Raw genomic sequence first — 21,793 nt, forward strand, 5'->3', positions numbered from 1 at the left:
TGCATTGACAACGGTATCTTCCCTGACTTGATGAAACTCAGCAAAATTGTTCCTATCTTTAAATCAGGCTGTAAGAAGAACCCTTCTAACTACAGACCTATTTCAATCCTTCCAGCCTTTAGCAAAATCTTCGAAAGGATCATGCTCGATCAGATGTTAAGACATTTTAATTTAAACAACATATTTCATGACCGTCAGTACGGCTTTACAAAGGGTAGGTCTACCACTGACGCAAGTGCAAGATTGATCACCCAAATCTTAAACGCCTGGGAAGATTCGCGGGATGCTGTGGGCATTTTCTGCGACCTTTCTAAGGCGTTCGATTGCGTTGACCATGACACTCTAATTTGTAAGCTGAACCATTACGGAATTCGTGGTAAAGCTCTCGCGCTCGTCCTTTCTTATCTGTCAAATAGACAGCAAGTAGTGGACGTAAGTGGCTCAACTTCATCTGGGTCATTAGTAAAAATGGGCGTGCCGCAGGGCTCAATTTTAGGTCCCTTTTTATTCTTAGCTTATATAAATGATCTCCCGTATATGATGTCTGTGATCTCTGATATTATTTTATTTGCTGATGACACTTCCCTTGTCTTCAAAATTAACAGAAAGGAATCTAGTCCTATAGACGTAAACGATAGCTTGGTTACTCTGAGCAAGTGGTTTGCCGCGAATAACTTGCTTCTTAATTCCTCCAAAACGAAATGCATTAAATTCTCTTTACCTAATGTAACACCAGTAGGGCTCAACATCGTTCTGGACGATAATAAATTAGATGTTATTAGTCAAACCGTCTTCCTGGGCATCACCATTGACTCTAAATTGCAATGGGGTGCCCACATCTCAGCACTGTCAAAGAGGCTGAGTTCCGCAGCTTATGCAGTCAGAAAAATAAGACAGATTACTGACGTTGCTACTGCTAGGCTCGTGTATTTCGCTTACTTCCATTGCATTATGTCCTATGGCATTTTACTGTGGGGGGCAGCGGCTGACGTAAACTCAATCTTCGTTCTCCAGAAAAGGGCAGTTCGTGCAATTTATGGCCTCGGCCCTCGCGAGTCATTAAGAGAATTATTTAAAGAAATTGACATACTGACACTACCTTCTCTTTATATACTAGAAAATATAATGTTCGTACGCAAAAACTTAAATCAATTTAGTGTTAAAAGTGATATACATTCTATTAATACAAGAAACAAACACAAGCTAGTAGCTCCGAGATTCAGATTAACGAAATCAAATAAATCGTTTTTAGGGAATTGTGTCCGTTTTTACAACAAGCTGCCTAAGTGTGTAACCGATCTCACGGATATAAAATTTAAGAACACTTTAAAATCCACCCTAATTAAAAAAGCTTATTATAAAATTCAAGACTTTGTTGACGATAAAGATATTATATGGCGATAACTCATCTCTCCATGTGTGGCTTCCCTGGCAATTAAACGACTTTTTCTTCTCCCTTTGCATTGTATAGATTTACAGTTTAAGTTTCTTGCATTGTATAATTCTGTGAGCTTACTATTGTTATGTAATAGACTGTTTGTACTGTGACTATATTACTTTTTAAAAAGAGTGTCTATGGAGTTTCTTGCCGGTTCTTCTCCATGAGACCAACTTTTTGGAACCGTGCAACTAATGTGACGTTTCATAGGTGCCTGCAAAGGCCTATGTGAAATAAAAAGATTTTGATTTTGATTTTGATTTTGATTTTTTATCATATCACGTTTCTTTAAAAATAAACATTCTAATAAAGTGACTTAACCTCTGTGTCCCATTTGTCATATGTAACACAGCATTGTTTTACAACTGTGTCAGGAACTCTAAAAGTAAGTTGATAATTACCTAAATGCTGATTGAATCAACACCTCACCACCTTTTGATTTAAAGATAATGATATAATTATCTCAATTAACAGGCCAAAACGTTACCGCTGTATCATTTCTCCTGCACACTGTGTCAAGGCTACAAACATCGCTCTTGTTATAGGTACCTAATAAATTACTCTTTTAATTAACTATTCACCTATTAGGTATCTACAAATTCGTACATACACTACAAAGATATACAACCAGTGATGTATAAATTAGTTCTTATGACTAATCACAAATGAAAATGAATAATAATAAAACCATAACTCAAAATCATATTTTTTTCTAAGAAAAGCTCTACCTGCTTACACTGATAGTGCCTAGCAACATTTACCTGTGTGGAACATAAGCATTTAAACAGACTTTCTTATTCCAAGCCATTTGACCTATCGCCTGATGCATTAAAGCGGTACAATCAAAGAGCAGCACTGAAGATTAAATCAGTCAATTTTAGATTTAGACTTAGAGTTATTATCTAGACATCAATCGACGAAATAAATTACAACATGTACGTAGCTGAAATGACTTCTCACCGTGGTGTTGCACACACTGGGTACAATGAAAGTGGTGCGGCGTCTGCAGCCGGTCTAGGTGCGCGGGCGCAACATCGCACTCGGCCAGCCAGTCCAGCCAGCACTTTCCCGAACCGCGCACGCGCGTACGTTCGCCTGTATTACAACACTCGGAAACGATCCGAAATTACGTGATTCCATTTAAAGCCATTCCCATTCAAAGTGTAACTACACGTTAAATCGACTGATGTATGTTATATAAAAACTATTAAGTAACGGGCTTTTGTCAGTATCATCCCGTGGTTGTTTTTGTGAGCCTCGTGCATCGCACACGATAAATTTTCAGCGGTGAAGCAGACACACGAGAAAAGCGGGAAATTGGGAGCGACCGGCAGAGAAGCTAGCCGCAGGATTTTGGGTGAGTGGGAAACTGTATTTATATATATTATTTTAGGTACATAAAAAGCACCATCATTCATCAAGTAAATAATAATAATCATCAACATGTTCGATATAAACACATTTTCGTAGTAGCCTTATCGTGGATTAACGCAATCCATGAAATGCTTGACAATTTCATAAAATGTTGCGGTTCCTTTTTCCGAACGTCTCTGAAAGTGCCAAGAAATTTTCAATAATTTCATGAAGTAAGCAAATCTACTATATAGCTACGACATATGAATTATTCCGAATAGTGTACCGCGCAACTAAACATGAAAATATGTAACGAGTTCTCGATGTTACAGCTATAAATTTTGTATTGCGGTATAAACTTTAATAACATCACTAATTAATGCGCATAAATAAAAGGTATTTTTTAGTTATGATTATAAAAACACAACTGACAACAATAAAAAAAAAACTATTTACTCTTGATGTTAAAGTACCTGACACTTTCATAAAATATGAAGCTCTACCACATGTGCCGTCACATGAACAGTTAGACAAACTCTAACTGACAGCATCGATAGAATCTGCATCAATTTATGCGACAGACAAAGATTATTAGAACGTAGCTCTCTACCTAAAATCTTTTTAAATGGTCCCAGAGGCAAAGGGCGACGACAGCAACTTTCAAAAAACGAAACCAGATTACTGGTCCAATGTCAGAATACAAAAAAAAAATCGACGGCAACACGACGTTATGTCAAGTAATACTTAGCTTACTTACAAGTAATTCCGAGGAACTATTTCCGAGTTCGTAATCACACAACGAATCATGAAAAACCATCTACGCCTGAATGCGAACCGCAATCAATTTCCAAGTTCCTACGTAATCAGTCAAAACTATCATTACGTTAGCTCGCTATTCTTCATTCATCGGACTCGTTGCGAAAATATGCGTTTTTACACAAAGTTCTTATCATTAACAGCATTTATTTGGCTCAACAACATAGTTGTACATATTGAGTCCAAACGCAATGCAAACTTATACAAACAGGAAAGTTATTCACGTAGAACTCCATGTAGAATCAAACACAACAATTCAAATTATACCCAATTTAGTGCAAGAAAGGCAGCACCTGGTTCGTGAATGAATATGCACCAACGTTAAGTAAAACAAGGTTAATGACCACTAACCATTTGCAGTTCGACGTACCGTAATGCACAATGTTTTGTTTACTTAGTATTGTAGTTTTAATAAAAATCAAAAATTTCAGATTTTTTTTCTAAAGCCGTCTGTAGAAATTGGTAGGTAACTCGTAAATGGAATGATATATCTAAAAACAAATATTATGAGTCTATTAATAAGTGAAGTCACATCTTGAACATCGAAATATTTCATTATTCAAAAGTAGTCTGTCTAACTGTTAGCTAAATCTTGCTAAATCGCTAGTTTCGCTACGGTTGACAAAGAAACAAGCGATCAAAATGCACAATACACAATGCTTACATTACAACATTATTTGTTCATCTCCCTTCATTTAATCTCGGTCTACATCCACATTAAGATACACAGACAGGTTACTAGAATAGAACTCAAAATTTGATATACCGGTATTTTTGGAGAGTGTTTTTAAATTAATTATTTGACTTTCTTCTGAATTAAAAAATAAATTATGCATTTACGCTAATTTTGCTTTCTATTACTGTAGGTACCTATTTTCATGAATATATTGATACATTTGATCACAAACATCGGTTTGACTTCACTGATATCTTAAAAGATACCTATATACCTATTATATTTGCTTATTTAAAGTTAATACGAATAACTACACGTTTATTAAGTGAAGGGCATTTTTGTCATTTATTTATTTTTGAACATATATTTTACATTTTTAAATATTAAATATAAAAATAAAAAACATTTAAAAATATAAAAAATAGGTTGCCACCGATATCGGGCACAGGATCCAAGGTACCGGTGGTTAGGGTCCCAGAGACAGAAACCTCCTCACAATACAGGGCATTATTATTAACACGAACTTGATAATCTCGCAACAGGCTGTTAAAAATTTGCCTTTGTATACCGATTGCACTTGATCGAATATGAATAGATCGTTATCAGTGTCAACAGTTACTCAATATTTGTTGTCGTGAAGCCTTGGTGATGTGGTCCGCGCGCGAAGCACGTGCGTTGCATTAAGCAAGGAGCCGTCGATACCGCCGGGCCCGCAGCGCCCAGCCGCTTGCAAAACGCATCGCTTTCTAATCACTAGAACCTTCGAAAATACAGAAAACTTCTATAATTAAAGTACATCGTACCTCACTTGGCAAAAGTAGGGGGTGTTAAGAATGTGATTTAATCAATGCGTCATTTCACACGCGAGCGATGCGTTTGTTACGTGTTCCGCTGCACAAACGTCCTCATCACAATTTACTACGATTTTTCTCATAGTCCATTCATAACTGAATGGCAGGAAACTACAGCGGCTTGTTATAAATGTTCTCAGTCAATAATTGGAAGATACAACCGACGAGCTGTTATTAGAAAGCTGTGAACATAATTGATTACAGTTAATGCCTATTAACGCTTAATTTCCTGAGTTTCGTCGATTTTTAACACGAGCTAAGTTTGTTATCTACATACCTGTATATATCTTGAAATATAAAAGCTAAGTACATATCTGTATACCGACTTTCCGCAATATTATGAAATTATTATGTCTGCTGATCCAAATCTAATTCTAACCAGTAATAATAATTTAGAGGAAGCGGCAGCGCACTGCGGTATCAGGATGAACTTTGCATGATGCTAATGCCACAGTATTAACCTGATGGATGCTCTGTTGTAACAAGTATTATAACATAGCAACTAGTCACCGGTGCCACAATATTTTTTGTTTGTATCTAATGCGGTTTTAATAACATAGTAACGAGCTAGTCTGTCAATAGGCCTAGGAAGAGTCGGTGAAGTGTGAAAGTTCAGAGTAAATTACACAACGGTATCGTTTGATACGGCAGCTGTGCAGTGCAGTAGGTGAATATGTAAAATGAGTTGCACAACCGTTGCAGAACATTACGTCCCTGCGTTTTAATGCTCCGCTTCTGCAATGCATTAGACGAACACTTAACAAGCATGTAAGATAAAACCGGGTTACTCGGTTCGATTACAACTGCCTGTCGCAACAATTGCCACACACATGCGACAAAATAGGCAAATCACAAGCATTATCGCAGTGAAATCTGTGCCGATTTTATTAATTCTTTGACAATAAAAATGCACGGTCATCGTGTGATCATCGGCGCGGCCTTCGGTAGTATTCAACTTCCAAAATTATCAAAATGCAGTCTGTTAAGCATCCATTACAGCAAGTTACGTGGCTTGTAATCTATGATCTTGCCGACTCATTACGGCACATAACACAACCATTACGGTCAAACTAAATATTACTTAGCTGCCAACAACCTCATAACTACCGGATGATCAGTAACTTATAACTGTTCCGATACAGTTGTCATGCTCAGATTACATACTGCTGCCATAAACGTCCGAGCTAAAAGTAATTGCAAATGAATTTCAAACACCTGTCAATCAGCATACAAAGAGAAACTTCTTATAACATGATCAACGGCTTTTAGTTAATTTATCCTTTTAGTTTATACACTGAATCAATCATCGTATCGTTTGTAATGCAAAATGCTACGTGATGTGACTGTCTTATATCCTTCCTATGACGTGCTCGTCGATTTCCACACAATATACTCGAGTTAAAGATTGAATGATCCAGTAGCAGTAGTACTGACTGACATCTGGTTACAATGTACACAAATCAGATAAGTCTTATGTTTATTGCATTCACAACAAGAGTTGCGATTTGTAAATAACTTTCTACACTTAGCAATAAAGTACTTACTAAAAGTCGACGACGTTACGAAGTTAGAATGTAAACATGTACTTAAGGAATTTACGTGAGAAGTACTCATTAAGAATGAGCTCATTTGTTTTCATTGGCCGTTAATTACTGTTCCCCACGTCTTAACTGCTCGAGTGCGTAATGCACTAGGATAAGTACGAGTATTTGTTGTAACGTAACAAGAGCTTGTGTCATACATAGGTAATTCCAATTTTTAGAGCCCGTAAGACCAGCGATATATTTTCGTTCAATATTTTCCTCGTCATTTAACGATTATTTAAATATGTATTTAGGAAAATATATGTAGAAAAATTAGCACATTTATTTGATTGGGCTCAATGCAAACTAATCGTAGATGGCTGTCAGGCATGCCAAGGTAACCAGGCCGTTTTGTTTAAAATATTATGACTAGATTAGGTAGAAGTCTCCTAGGATTGGCTTTTACAAAAATGTCGTTCACCTACATGCAAGTGATTCGCCTTGGCTTGGTTTGACCTGGCCATTAATCTGCTGTTTTTAATACAGGCCGATAGGTACCATTGGTATTGATAATTGCGACATACCGATAACTACGTTGTCGACACAATATCGCATTATAGAGCTACTAGCCAGTCAACAATAGATTGCCGTTTGCCATTTATATAACAGCGATAATTATAACTTTACAGTTAATTTTACGATTATCAACAACGCCTTTTACGATACAAATGCGGATAATACGTAGCGGACGCCGAGTGTGATACGTGACTTAGAAAAGTGTAACACCGAATATCACTTCCCCGTAAGTTTACGAATACGAAACACTTAACAACGAATGCACGCTACCTCGAAAAACTTAACGCCGTAGCCATGCGAACTCGAATAACGAAATCTCTAAATTCACCTATACGAAACACTTAACAAAGAATGCACGCTACCTCGAAAAACTTAACGCCGTAGCCATGTGATCTCGAATAACTAAACCTCTAAAAATCATCGTAAAAAGTCTTTATTCATATAACAATTTTTTTGGGTCTGAGCTTGGTGTCTGGAGGGGCCAGGGTTCTGGAGCCCTGAGGCCACGAGTGCCCTCGAGCCATATATTTGTCAGGCATCGTTTGGAAGCAGATTTTGTTCCCGACTGTTGCTGACGCTTGTCGGCCATTATTTCTTCGGAGCATATTTTGGAGTTTCCTGTCTGGTTTTTTAGGAGGGCCTTAATCTCAGGCTAGTCTTGTGCACATCGTCACCGCGTGGGAGATTGGTGTCGCCGTGGTCTTGTGACTGTTCGTCGGCCAGGTCCGACGGGTGAGCTGTGACAGCGTGGCTGACCCGCAGTGGCGGCTACCGCCTCCACGCTCCTCGTTACATGAAGACGTCAGGTACCTTGTGTTGTGCTTGAGTGCTGTGTGATTTTCTGTCCTGTACGACATACCCCGGAGGACACGATTTCCGTGTGGAGATAGACGGACCCCGTCTATCACCGATGCCAAGGGGAGCTATTTGAGAGACTGAGGGAGAGACTTTCCGTCTAGGGAGTTGTATGCAGAGAGAGAGAGTACTTTGTGAGCCTTGCCTAACAGTCGGGAACAAAATCTGCTTCCATTGCAGACGGATCCTGGATAAGGCTGAGCGGGAAACGATGCCTGACAAATATATGGCTCGACGGCACTCGTGGCCTCAGGGCTCCAGAACCCTGGCCCCTCCAGACACCAAGCTCAGACCCAAAAAAATTGTTATATGAATAAAGACTTTTTACGATGATTTTTAGAGGTTTAGTTATTCGAGATCACATGGCTACGGCGTTAAGTTTTTCGAAGTAGCGTGCATTCTTTGTTAAGTGTTTCGTATAGGTGAATTTAGAGATTTCGTTATTCGAGTTCGCATGGCTACGGCGTTAAGTTTTTCGAGGTAGCGTGCATTCGTTGTTAAGTGTTTCGTATTCGTAAACTTACGGGGAAGTGATATTCGGTGTTACACTTTTCTAAGTCACGTATCACACTCGCGGACGCCGAATATTATTAATTATAGTAGTTATTTCTAAAATTATCTAATTTAAAATCAATTTCAAAGATTCAATAAACCTCTTTCTATAATTGTACGTAATTTAAATTGAGTTTATTGCTGTATTTAAATTAAAATCAGTTATCTCTTGGTCATTAGAGGCAAGGTGAAGACATAGTAATTTACACGTTTGATTAAAATATAACCTTACCTATATCACGTTCTTTGCATTAGCCGACACCATAACAAAATTAACACAATGATTCTAGTGGTTAAATGAATACATTCCTGAGCTGCAGAGCAGATAGATATTTTAATGGAGTGTTAAATGAACCTTTTCAATTAAGAGTTAGGTAAGATGTTTACTCAATTTTATGCAAGGTATGTAGGCTATGTATCTTCATAGGTCAATACTGTTTTAAGGAGGAATTGTTTGATAATCTATTTGGGCAAAACCCAATCTTATTCTATTACATACCTACAGTATTGTAACGTCACCGACATAAAACCAATACAATTTATATGGAAATTATTTATCTATCTATGTACCTGTAAAGTGTAAATTATTACAATTTTTAACATGACCGCGAAATTATTTAAATACTTATGTACATTTTCAATGCCAATTTACACACCTATAATTCTTTTATCCATTCATAATTTCAAGGGAAAACTTCAGAGCGTTATATGTATAATCTAGTTTTTCACTTAAGAATAATATGTCTTATTTATCATTCGATTGTACTTATAATAAAGCTTTTCCGTACAACCTATAAAATAAACAAAAACAATTCTTCCACGCTCGACTGGTCACATGTTGACAAAATTACATAACAAACAATTTGAATAATTCGCAAAATTGCATTACAATACAAATAATTTAAAACGACATTATCACACAGTAATTCATCTCGTAGTTATTTTTCTCGTGAGACCTCGAAAACCGCGGCCTAATGGCGGGCGCATTACCACCGACCTTAATATGAGCTCTGACATAACATTCATAAGTGTTACGTTCGAGTTCTAGTCCGATGCTCCCAAACTATTGTGTCTCATAATACCCTATACAGTAACGTATTGCAACCTCTGTTTCCTAGTTGTTGCATCAAAATAACATTTTCTAATCACAAATTACGTACTCCGGCTAATTTGGAATGTCCGCTCGTAGCGATTATTTCTGACTTACATTGTATGCGACTGGCTGTAGCTGCAAGTCCGAAGAAACTCAAAATGTCACCTTGAACTACTCATTGTTTATATTTGTTATTCTTACGGAAAGTCCTGCAAAACATCTTCAATGTTTTTAACTTGACATTTGACATGTTTGCAAACAGCACACTTTGTTTGTAAAAGTTAAGTATGAAATTGATTTTAAAAACAAACAATGTGCATTCTATGACAGTAACACATATGTAATGATTACAGAATTGCACATTCGTTCCCACGTAATACATATTTTCTGTGACATAAATATGTTAAAAATTGCAAGACTTTCTGAGTATGAAGACACAATGGTAAGTAGGTTAGTCGTCTGTTAGGAAAGAAAAAGGAACAAAACAAAAGGCATCTCAATCGGCTTTTGTTCACCTTGCCAAATAAGGTTTTAAGCTCTGAAGATATTTCAAGAAGGCTAACAGTTAGCGAACCTGTCAGCCAGTTACTTATTTGAATATCTAATTATTACATAATTAATTAATTCTTCTCAACCTTGTTTTATAACTCTATTTATTTTAAAATTAAAATCCTATCTCAACAAAGGCTAACAAGCAAACTTCCTTTGCAGTTCCTTCCTAAACAAATAATGTTTATGTTGATAAATAAACCACGTAATCTAAATTTGAAATGATAGAGCAGTGGTGGTTCGTTCACTGTTGATGTTCTTGTTTACCCCTCCAAGCAAAAGCTGGTATACCACATATATAAGTATGTATTGCAATTTATAGTAGTACAACAGGTTATGCGCGCGAAATCTTGGTCAACCACCCGTGCAGAGGTAAACATTTTAAAACATCATCATAAATCAAATTCCCATATAACTTGACAGTGTCTAAACACAGGACTTTTCTAGATGCGTTGATAAATTATTTGGCTTATCAGACCGCGTCGCGCATAGCAATGATCGGAGTTTCAGCTCGAACGCCTATTGCATGCCAATCGTTTCATACTAGCGCACTGATGTTAACACAATCATCATCGTTTCTTGTTCTAAGATGCTTTTCTTTTGAACAATTTCACTTATCTGTCAATACTTCAAGTAAAATATTTACGTGCCCAAGCGTCAGTGTGGCGGATACAATGCTGGCTGTTTCTACATAAGCACAGTTTAGACATGCATTGATAAGATAAAATTTTCCTTTCAAATGCAAATAAACCGTTATGAAAGTTGAACAACAGTTAATCCACCAACAATAAATCCACTGCATGAATAACTAGCATTTGTGTATTTCCTTGCGGAATAAAAATGCATTTTTCTGAACTCCATGACATAACCGGCCGACACTTAACGTGTTCATATCACGTCTAACCAAAGGTTTCGTGCTTAACATTTAATATTGTTGTTGTACATTCCATTGCATTCCGGTAATTCGTATAATCAATTGCTTTTTCCTTGTGTTTTAAATAGCAGATTTTCTACAATTTCTCGCAATGTAACAAATCTTCACCTCCAACCTGAAAGCTATAGGTAATCAATTTTCTAATAACTTTCATCGAGCTAGTGGTAAAAGAAATTCTATACGGTCGCCGTTGGAGAAGCTAAACCAGACCGACTCTCAAGAGAAAACAAATACTTTCGCTGACTGCCAGCTGACCCAGTCCTGTACAACAGCATCTGAACTGCATTCGTTACCTCCGACGCGATTTACTATTTGTATTTCAAACTTTTAACTGACAACCTTACAACATTCTTTGTCATTACTTTTTTACGTAACACTTTAGTACTCCTGACAACGTTCCTTTCAACACGACTCATTTCTTTCCATGGAACATTCTGTTAAATAAAACATCTAGAAAAAGAAATTTCCCAGAGTGGCGTAAACATGCAAATACTGAGTATTAACGTGAATGCACGTGCGTGTTTTAACAAATGTTCTTAGAACTGAAAAGCCGAGCCTTTGTAAGTTCGTAAAGATATTATTATTACCTATTACTTCAAAGGTTTTGTACATCCTCAAATGTGTAATGATTGCTCGTAAATAAATCAAAATGTTTCACACTATTTGTATGCATTTCACTTGTTAGTTTTATTTCTTATACGATTTAATAACATGCTATCGAAGTCTGTAGAATAGGTTATCTAACTTCCTTTGTTTGTTTCTAATTATACGCTCCACAACTCCAGGCTAACAAGAACATAGTAATTAATCAAACTTGGATGTATATTAAGTTGTATTGTTTGATGATGACTGCCGACTGCTTAATTATAAATGTTCAATACTCACAGCAAATCTTAAATGCAACTTAGGGGCAACATTTTAGCAAATATTTATTTCGAATATATCTTTATCTTATTTTTATCTTTATTTTATCTTATATTATTTTCGAATATAATAGGTAAGAACTAAATTAACTTGAAAAACAGTAGTTAAATTTCAAAAAAAAAAATCCCCACTATTAACTTTATACATAGAAATCCCATTGAACCAATTCCGTGGAACGTTTTCATTAATTCAGTGCCGTTAGTTGGACGTGATTATAGAAAGCAAGCCTTCAAGCTGTGCCTTTTATCTTGTTTGTTTACCTCTTTTCCATAAAGTTCGGTACGTGTGACCCGGTGGCTTACTATCCTAGTGACAGATGCACGGCGCCCGAGGCCGCTGCACCCTGTTCGGAGTTTCCATTGCAGCTCTTCAACTCTCGCAACTTCGAGCGATCAGATAGCCGGCAAAATGCCCTTTTGAGGTAAACAAGTTTAAAAGGAGATCTGCAACTTTACAAGCAACTGTAATAAATATACGCGCCACTAGTGCGTGCAGTTTCCCTTATTAAAATTGTTTGTTTATATCTAATAAACTGTATGTAATTAAAAGCCTCAGGCAAATAGAACTGCCAGAGACTAGTTAACTGCGAAACGTAAATAAAATAATTTCTTTGATTTGCATACATTAGTAATAATTTATTTAATGATATCTTCCGGACTGTGCACTTTCATTTAAATGCGGTAGTTCAGCTACCATCATCAGGATATCCCGTTGTCAATGCAAATACACCGCATAATGACGTATAAATTAATATACTAGTATGTAAGTACCTAGCCCAGCGAAGGAATTTATTGAACACTAGAGATATGTGACAAGTTAAATAGTTCGTCGTCTTTAGGAACGTGTTTAAATTTTTACGTAATTATTAATTAATATTTTGATTACTGCATATTATGTACACGCATCGGTAAAATTTAGTTTAATATGAGTTATTTTATTGCAGATTTATTGCCAATTATTTAAGTTAGCGATCTGCAATCACACATGCGAAATAATTTAATCCATGCAATTAAATTTGTTTTATTATTTCATAAGTAAACATGATACATCATTTGATGGTTCTGTACACGGTATACGTTGCTTGAACAATGAAAAAGTACAACGAATTCATCACAATGGCGCCACGAAGATCAATCAATCACTATCCACCTATTAAATCGTTCTAAATTCTTTAATTAAAAAACTAATACCGATCTAGGTGAACAAGCAAAACTAGAAATTAAGACTCGCCTAACCGGAGCTTTTTTCTGTTCAACAGACTATTACGTTATGCTTGGCCACTAACGCTAACATTTAAGCTTTAACTATTTATTTTAGGAGCTAATACACGAGTTTTATAGGCTTTCATATTAATTATTATCTCGTGAGCCAACTTTCACAGGAAGCACGCGGAACTGTAAAGCCTACCAATAATAATTATTTTTTGTTATTGCTCGAATTGTACGGATAGTCGGATACGCAGCTTGTCGTCGTACGATTCTATCAGTGATTGCACTTGAGATTGCTTTTATAGAAATCAACAATGGACAGTATCTCGCGCCACCCACGAAGAGGAAGTAATAGAGCGCACCGACGCACTTCCTATGTCTTTTAATTTTGAACGAAATTCAATCAGCCTATGAAGAAAAAAAAACTTTGTCCAATGGTGATAGGTACCCATATAATATGTCGCTAGTTACATAACAACGTGACTCGAAAAACATAGCGAACTTTAACAAATCCCAGTAATATTTATGTAAGTACCATAATAGCAGCAGTGGGAAGTATGAACAATATCATTGTGCAATGACATGCGTAGAAAAGTACAAGTTTTTGTCTACTAAGTCATATTTCTGCCATTAGTGTTGATTTGTGTGCGAATGTGAAAAATTTAAGATAACAATAATACTATCACAATATAATCTTCACTTTTTGTTTTGAAAACTTTAAGTTATAGCTTAGATTTTACACTGGGTTAGGCGGATCAAACCAAGATATTTATCCAACCACGGCTACCACAAATCATATCTTCACCGCTTCCACATCACCCCCGATAATCTGTGTCCATGTGACGGGATTAGCATTCAGACCTGGAAACACCTGACTCAGGAATGTCTTCGCTTTCTTCCACTCGGAATGACCACTTGATTGTGGCGAATGGTTCGAGCCCCTATGACATAACCCAGCTGACGCCAGAAGCTATGGATTGTCGGGCAGCTCAAGCGGTTTAACAACAACAACTAGCCCATTTGTAACCGCCGATTTTACTTCTGTACCATATCCGTAAATTTAGTTTTATATTTTATTTATTATGTATATATTATATAATTGAAAAAACCTATCCCTTCTCAAACTACCTACAACATCTAAAACCCCTCCACAATACCTCCCCAACCCAAAACCAGTCAGGAGAAAGGCGCAGACATACCATAAGTGTTACCCTTTCTCCCCAATGTAAATATAAAAAAAAAACCAAGCTAATTTTGTATATTTTACCCCTGGATCAGACCCATATTTTTGCACAAATTGACAAGTTTTTCAAATATTTTGTTTAAAAGTTGTAAATGAGTATAGGATAAAATTACTCTGCATTGTTAGCCATTTCTATGTTTTGTCATCTCAGCACTGTGATAAAATATTCACACTCATTTATAACAATGCATTTTTAGAAACTGTTATCAAACATTGTGTTATGTTCTGAATAAACGATTAGCTTATCTACTTATCTTAGACTTTAAAGTCATAATTCTTTTGTTTATATGATAATTATTACGTGTAATATTTTCTAGTAGTTTAAATTATATTCTCAGATATAACAAGCTGGGGTATGGTTTATGTAATAAATAAGAAGCAATGAAGTAGGCACGGTGAGAACAATCTCATACTTTCTCTATTCAATATAGTGGAGCAGGTTTTTAATGGCATTAGCTTACTCCTATCAGTAAGAAATGTGATTAATGACATCTAATCGTTGAAGTTTCTAGTCTGCAGATAAGTAGTGCAGTTGGCATTGTAAACAATGGTTTCTATTATTATGATTTATTTTATTTTGCATCGCACACACTATCATATCAACATATTGAAATACTAGCTTCCGCCAGCGGCTTCGCCCGCGTGGTGTGTTGATAAAAAGTAGCCTATGTGTTAATCCAGGGTATCACCTATCTACATACCAAATTTCAATCAAATCGGTCCAGCCGTTTTCGCGTGATTGAATAACAAACATACATCCATACATTCTCACAAACTTTCACATTTATAATATAAAGTAGGATATATGAAAAACTTTTTACTTGAAAAGAAAAACAGAATTGATTTTTTTTTCTAAAATCCATTGACAAAAAATAATCTTTAGAATACTACCAAGGATTAACGTAAACAAATATAACCATAATTTAAAATAATTAACCCTTATAATCTATTAATATGTTCAAATTAAAATTATTTATTTCAATACACAAAAGTCCAATAAACTGTAACGTGTTTGGAAAGTAGAGACTACGTAACGCGGCCAGGGATACAATCTAATAATAAATCTACGATAAAACCTCATTTGCCTTAGTCAGATTCAACGATAATAAGAAATAGCCAAGTGTGATCTCACGGTGACTCTAAGTTAGAAGCAGGCATTTATTTATTTATTAAAAGGTTTACCAACAGCTTCTGTGTAGACAAGTGTACAATTTCTGTTAATACTAGGACTTACACAGTCGCCAATTACTGGTTAACCAACATACGCAAATTAATGAAAGGATTTAAATTATAACTAGAAAATTACACAAATAAAATAAAACGCATCTTCTTAAAATTAGAAAATAAAAACAAAAAACAACAAACAGGTATGAATATTTTTAATCCTCTTATATTATCTGACTTAGGTACAATCCTTATATTCAAACAATGACGACATTATCAGGTAAACTAACAGGTTTATTAGTGTGTACTGAGAATTCAAAATATTTGTGTTAACTGACTTTTAAATCATTTAGGCGTTGACTACATACTCAATGAATTACAAAAGGTGTGATAAGTCAATGAGTTCTCAAGTGCGCATTGTATGCATTTGACACTCATATACAGCATCCGTCTTTAGTGTTAAGAACCTTTATCGAATCAGCGGGCTTTTAGTCAACGCCATTGCAAATAAATATTATTTACAATTAAGTCAGCTGAAATTCTACTTACTTTTATTACTAGCGGTAAAATAAAATGATGAAGATAATACCTATACCTCGGATGGTTATCATTTCACAAGGAGGGAAATCGTGTGTACCCTGATATCAATCAGTTGTCGACAGGCGTGAGAATTGGGGTCACAAGACTTAATCGGGACGTGATCCGTCGCTCTCGTTAAGCTGACGTACTTACTAATGGGGTCACAGGTGCAGCGAAAACTTCCATGGCTGCATTCTACAGTAATTATAAGATTTTTTATCCTTTATGGGTTGAGCAACCTCTCTGCTATGTGTAAGTACGTAGAATTTCAGTTGACCGAATCGACTTGAGAGGTGTAAATAATATTTATTTTCATCCCACCACCTCGGAAAGAGTAGTTTTACCCTTTGATATCTGAGCGCAAAAGCCGTTTTTATCCTCTCGAGCGGCAAAGTGATTTGAATTTAGAATATCGTGTACATTACTCCATTATGTGTGCATTTAGAATTCGTGTGTAATTACTCCATTTATGACAATCTTGATAAGACTTTTAAAACAAATACATATCAATTAATTAAGTAATTTTTATTATTGTTTTTACATAGATTTTTAACCTCGTTTCATTTATAAACTGAGTTTTCAAATAAATGAATTTTAATAGGTACCTACTTCTTTTTAATTTGATACTCATATGTGCGCGTCATTTTGTTTTTTTGCATTTAGTAATTTCCTCGATGAAGTGGGATGAAATTATTATTTTTAGGTCGATTTTAAACCTCATTACATTTTTAAACTGAGTTATTGCATAAATAAATTTTAATAGGTACATCTTTTTAATTTGCCATCTGTGACGTGCGTGCCATTTTTTTTTTTGAGTTTAGAAATTTCCTCGATGAGGTGGGATGAAAAGTTACGTGTTGCACTCGAGTGCAAAGATTTTTCACCTTGTGCTCTTTTGATTCCCTCGCTGTCGCTCAGGATTCTAATTATTGAAACACTCGCTACGCTCGTGTTTCAATTTTAGAATCCTTCGCTTGCTCGGTCATCAAAATTGAGCCCGCGGTTATAAAGCAACTTGGCACTCTTGTGTAACAAATAACTATTATCAAATTTACTTGCAATGGCGTTGTACGAAAGGGCACAGTCATCTTCACCATGCTTGCTCAGTGCGGGTTGGCGATTTGAGATTTTTTAAGTCCAAGTTTCCCCGAGAAGTTTTCCTTCAGTTTTACTCAGGCAACTGATGTCCAAGATACTCTAAGATTATCATAGGTAATTGGGATTAATTATATGTCGTTTCTAAAAAACAAACCTACACTGCAGTGCAAGAAAATAATTTATCTAGTTATTGTATTGTATTATGTCGCCAGAAGTCATTCCGATCTTAAGGTTAGTTATAAATATGTAAGTCGTCGCATCCACTTAAGAATTTTACTTTTCTTCCTTTTCCTCCTATTCCTCTATTACTATTGTGTATGATGTTTCTTATTTAAAGGCACTTAAGTCAAGTGGCCAATAAGGCCTTTGTTTTATTTGTCATAGCTTCTTACATTTTCTAAGCAAATGTGGTGTTAATTTAGAGTGGCTAACAGGTGTTCTGTGTACCTACAGCAGAGGCATTTGAAGGCGAACCTGTGCCAACTAATTGTGAATAAATATGCACATTAAATTAGCAAGGAGCCCGAGGAATTACTTGTAAAATACTATGAATGATTCTTTTATTTCATATACCTAAAACTGTGCAAAACAAATTATGTTATCAGTAAAGTACCTATGTGATGAAGTAACTTTTTACGAAGAAACTGTTAATCGTTATCTGAACTACTGTTAAGTATGAGTTTTTAATGATTCGACTCTTCGTGTATTAAAATAAGTGGTTTTAGTGGCATTATTTATAAGTTTTACGTTTTTTTTGGAAATGAATTACACTTGCATGCCAAAATATCCCAACGAGGTAATTTAAAGACTAAAATTATCGAATCGTGCAGAGAAAGTATGTAGTGGTCTGTCATTACCACTGCAATATATCTAATTTATTTTTAATATATTACCCAAAATGAGATCACATTACAAATAATTAACACCCAGCCTTATATAAATTAATTAGAATGAACCGAACGTCCTACGACCTTTTCGAAAGTCGTCTTCAACTTGTAAACAATTTTGCAATTTTCTCGCACAAACTGCGCTATCGTGATGAAATACAGCTTATTTCCTTTATCAAGTGCTATAGTGACGTCACACCCGCATGTTTATGTAGTGTTGCGAAACAATTCCAGCGCTAATGTGCATTTAGTATCCTCAATTAATAATTCGCGGGTAATTAGCACATCAAAATGCAGCGTGAGAACTGTCTTGAGAAAAAAATACAAACATTTTCTAAACGATTTCTTTCTATATCACGAAACTACATACAACTACACTTACTAGTAAAATAATGTATTCAAACAATGCATCTAATAGCTCTTTTTGTACTCACTTCAATTATATCTTACATAAATGAAACAAGTATTTAACATAAAAAAGTAAACACAGACTACAATATGTCTAAAAAGTTGCAAACTTGCATTACGAATAAGGTTAAAATTGTTATGACATAATATTCAGCCAGTAATACATGTAATTTGTATGTAAGAGTTTAGCTACTGAAGAATATTATAAATTACTAAAATGTTGGTATTTGAGTAAATTTTTCATTAAAATTCATTACATAACATTTCGCGTGACTTTGACCGTTGCTCCACATCGTCTAATATGAACGTTAGTAACCGACCTGTATGTTTGAACCTTCACGGTATCGTCCCGTCACTATTACTATACATTGCACATATGCTTGCATTGCACAAATTATAAGTTCGGCCATTCAGAGAATGCGTTCCTGACACGTCGCGATTGAACTGACGACGTAACTACATTCATTGATTATTGATATAATAATGTTGTTTTAATGCTCCTCAATTGTTAAAACGGTAAACAACCAGCAAAAATATTTTTATCGTAACTGCAACGCCATTGCAAAGTTACGTCGTCAGTTCAATCGCGACGTGTCAGGAACGCATTCTCTGAATGGCCGAACTATAGAGCGCATTGAAAAGAGGGGCAGAGCAAGTCCAAAGTAAGCGGTGTTGTCATAGTCATAGTGATTTGCAATTTTATTTCATATCAATTCATAATGCTCTCTTATAATACGAAACTTAATCATGTAATATATTAAGCCATATCATAAAGTTAACTTAAGACCGATACGTCAATTAAGCATATTACAAAATATTACAAGAGACTTGAAGAATACTGTTTAAAGATTGATGTGTCTACGAGTTTTCCTCTTAGTTATCATTCGAAGCATCTTTACACTATATTTACTATTTCAGTTGCGTATGAGCTGGTCATATGTGGTGCAGGCAGTAACAAATATGAAAACTGCAAGCATTACTGAACAAAGACACTATTTGAGAGCTCAAGGCTCTCCACTTCAGGACATCGACTACATACTGTACATACAATTTTTATTTGCTTTTTATTTTAGAATTTTCATCGTAAAATATAATATATGAACGTATCGTGTTTTCTTCATTTTATTAATAACCTATTTGGACACAATTAATATTTAATATCTTCCAATAAAAATAACTGGAATGCAATAAACACGATAACGAACATTAAAAACTCGATTATTTCTTTAAATGAAAGGAGCAATTAGAGCGAACAGAGCACGCCAGAGCATTAACGAAATAGTATGAGATTCGTGCAATATATGTATATAAAATATACAAAAGTGACAGTGACCGCATTGACAAGTGCAAGAGAAAGTATCGTTGCACTCTCTTGCACAGCGTTGCACCATCTCCCTCACACTCACTAGTGTGCACACCTGTACAGTCAACATAAAAATAGCTGAACAATTCTAAATTTTAAAGCTAAGCACCGTATCGTCGATAACATACCAGAGTACTCATCGACTTTTTTGAAGGTTAGGATGACTACTAATATTGACGTATGTATTCTCAAAAAATGACGACCCTTTAAGATTTTAGACACTTTTAAAAAAAATCTCTTGTCCAGCAATTTTTGATGCTGCCTATACCAGCCACTATCTAGTGTTGGCAAGCCACCGATATGTCAATGCAACGCACCTATTTGTTATAATGTTATGTCGGCATACCAAGCAATAAATATTGTTGGCAACACCAATCTCTTTGAAGTTGATTCAAGTATGTAGGTTGTTTACGTTATGCGATATGGTTGGTAAACATTATGATTTTGTTTTACGTGTGTTACTAATTTAAATATGTTGTTATGCAAATATATAAAGTAATGACAATCGTTTAAAAGTATCTTCTTCAGAGCAACATAGATTTGATTTTTCTTTTATGCTTAACATTCCAGTATTATTTTTATTATTGCTCTTTAATGGTTACTAACTACTCTTTTAACTGGGGTAATGAAAGTACAATATACTTTCATAAAGAATTCTCTAGAACATTAGCGGTTACATAGACTTATCGAGTTGCACGTAAACATGTTACGGCGAACGATTTCAGCGTGCGTTGATGTCTTCTGTACGCACGCGCAACCGTAGCGCTACGAACGCCCAAATACTTGAAAATAAAATAAAAATAATATTTTTTTGTACCAGCTATCTGATAAAAAAACATGACATGTTTTTTACAGGGCAAGGCCGGTCATTTCTCTTTCGTTACTGTTACAGAGATAATTGTGAAATCAAGAGAATGTGATCGTTTGTAAATTGCAAATGGAGGTTGTTCGAAGTGTTCAGAATATTAACATTTTAAGTGAGCATGGTCAATTTATTCTATTTTTGTAATTCAATATCTCTAAAATAATCGGAAATTTATATTTTTAAAGCAGTGTAAAAACTCCTTGGCAAAACGTGTGCTTTTATCAAGATAAAACATATTATCGAGTCTACATCGATTGCAAAGAAAAGCGGTATTTAAATCGATTCATTTACAATTCAATGCACGGCGTTTCCTCAATGCGTGTAAACAAAGCGTGTGATGTCAACGACTCGTCTCTGCGTATGTATCGAGAATGTTCTTATTCGTAGAATGTCTAATCGATACTCGCCAACAGGATGCTGTATAAATTACGGCAGAATTAAAAAAAACTCTGGAGACCATATAACCAGTTAAACCGTCATTAAGGACCGAGTGCACCTGCATTTTCCACTTGATAAATGTATCGTGTCGGTGCATACATAATTATAGTAAGCCAATTTGCTTTCTCGTATCTCTGCGTGAAGATACGAGAAAATATCACCATTAATAACTCGAGCAAGTTGTACTATTAAGTGAAGCAAAGTACTTGAAGTACTTTATATTTCCATATTTATAACAAGTAATGAGAAGCAATGAAAAAATCAAAAAATCCCCAAAAATGTATATCTACTAAAATAATCATGTTAACATGATCGATAAGTACATAATTTATGATTTTATGTTCATTCAAATCTTATTTATTTAGGCTCTTAAACAAGCACGCGCCATAAGGCCCCGATA

General features: G+C 35.4%; 1 protein-coding gene across 1 annotated transcript in view; it reads left to right on the plus strand.

Annotated features, from left to right (window-relative positions):
• The first annotated feature begins 2,478 nt into the window (after nucleotides 1–2,478).
• LOC124630544 (pancreatic triacylglycerol lipase-like) overlaps nucleotides 2,479–21,793 on the plus strand; it is a 30,979-nt gene continuing 11,664 nt past the window's right edge. Inside the window, exon 1 of the mRNA XM_047164497.1 lies at nucleotides 2,479–2,795. The gene's annotated coding sequence lies outside the window, so the exon portion shown is untranslated. The remainder of the gene's footprint in view (nucleotides 2,796–21,793) is intronic.

Source organism: Helicoverpa zea, chromosome 5 (genome assembly GCF_022581195.2).
Source record: "Helicoverpa zea isolate HzStark_Cry1AcR chromosome 5, ilHelZeax1.1, whole genome shotgun sequence".
NCBI classification, from domain to species: Eukaryota; Metazoa; Arthropoda; class Insecta; order Lepidoptera; family Noctuidae; genus Helicoverpa; species Helicoverpa zea.